This window comes from Helianthus annuus, chromosome 6 (genome assembly GCF_002127325.2).
Source record: "Helianthus annuus cultivar XRQ/B chromosome 6, HanXRQr2.0-SUNRISE, whole genome shotgun sequence".
Lineage (NCBI taxonomy): Eukaryota > Viridiplantae > Streptophyta > Magnoliopsida > Asterales > Asteraceae > Helianthus > Helianthus annuus.
This window is the reverse complement of record NC_035438.2, coordinates 147,466,078-147,467,816: the sequence shown is the minus strand read 5'-3', so window position 1 is coordinate 147,467,816 and position 1,739 is coordinate 147,466,078. Positions and strand designations below refer to the sequence as shown.

At 35.0% G+C, this 1,739-nt stretch overlaps 1 long non-coding RNA gene across 1 annotated transcript; it reads right to left on the bottom strand.

Moving 5' to 3' along the window:
- Nucleotides 1-247: 247 nt before the first annotated feature.
- Nucleotides 248-1,292, bottom strand: LOC110934929. Its single transcript, XR_002588732.1, has 2 exons — nt 1,051-1,292; nt 248-445 (listed from the first exon to the last, which is right to left on the bottom strand). It is a non-coding gene; the product is annotated as an uncharacterized LOC110934929 (long non-coding RNA).
- Between the last annotated feature and the right edge of the window lie 447 nt (nt 1,293-1,739).

The window sequence follows — 1,739 nt, the reverse complement described above, 5'->3', positions numbered from 1 at the left end:
CTGAAAACCAGTTCCTTTAAATTCAAATCATCATTAAAAATTTCATAGAAATATAGCATTAACACTCTATTGCCTCATGCCTATAAATTACCCAATTGACCTTTTGCAGTATGAAAATAACTACTAATGGATCCGATATGTAAAGTTATTTAATTAATGGATCCCCATAAAATAAAAAGGAATGACAAAAATTGATAACAGATGTATGTATACTGGCGATTCAAATTGAAATTAGAGAAAAAGGACATAAAGACAAAAAATCAACGATGTAACTATGTGATTTTCTATAATGTAGATTACTGAATATTCTAATTTGATGTAGCATAAAAAAGAACATGATTTTTATCTTATTTAGAGGACAAGCACTCTTTTGGTCAGCATCTATTTGTTACAGTTCCACGCAACATCCCTGGTAAGAAGATCGACACCTACTACCTTTGTCTACCTGCAATAGATAAAAGTCAACAAACTTATATGCAATCAGGGAATAAAAGACTGAAAAGTGTCAACAATAAGATGAGAATCATAAAAAGGAACATGAACATGTAGAAGTTATGCTAGCTGGCCCCAAAGATAATATCTCGACCCATTTGACCCAAAACGGGTGAGCTGGTTTTATTTTTAATTTAAATGTGACTACCGGTAAATTGGAAGAGGATGGCTACAAGTTATCTTCATAAATAACCTTATTTTCTATGCAGCCAATCTCGGCGATATATCACCAATATATTCATTCGACCCATTTTATTTTTATTATATCTTAATCCTACTCCTAAAAGCATTCTCTTTCAACCCAACACTTTTATAGTCCATACTCCTTTTAACTGTCATGAAATAATGTATGAACATGTATTTTAGATTAAAAGAACTGGGATGTTGTAAGCATTTGTCGGCCATTCTCATTATTAGCTAATAAGAATTTTTCCTATTTTGACCCGTTATCAAGTACAACCCCATTGGCCGCTTTATATCTAAACACATTCAAACTGCCACCTCTATAATTAATGCTTAACAATGAAACTAACTCACAATGGGTCACGCGTCAAGTACCTGCTGCATTGCTTATATGTTTGGTGTCACGAAAACCGGTTGTGATGGCTAAGCATCAAAGTCCAATTGATCTCGGGAATGTAGATTTGATCGTGCTTATTAGTAGGCGATGTGTCGATTATTTTGACCTTCGAGAAACAACCCAATGCCGAACACTGTTTGATAATAGAAAACGTCCCGGTGATGATAGCTTGACTTCCGACGACAACCGCAGCAAGTATCACGATTCCAAGAACCGGCCATCGTAAACCACAAACTTGTGGTGTAAAAAACTACACGAACGGCATTTTTTAAAAAAAAAAATTTTACGAATGTGTTTATAATACATGCATCTACGTTTTTGAAAAAAAAATTGGTCCACCTCGCCCCGGATCAAGTAGTTATCGCGGTCCTTACAACTCGAGGTGGTTCTCATTCTAGCGGCCCCCTATATATATATATATATATATAGAGAGAGAGAGAGAGAGAGAGAGAGAGAGAAAGTGTACCGTACAAAATGGCTTAGCGTACGCTATGTATGCGATGGTGAATTCGCATGCTATAAAATAGCAGGATGAAATCGCATGTGATATTTTTTGATGAAATCGCATGTTGTTTTTTTGTAACAATTTCGCATGTGATAATTTTGATGAAATCGCATGTTGGTTTTTTGTAACAATTTCGCATGTGGTAGTTTTAATGAAATCGCA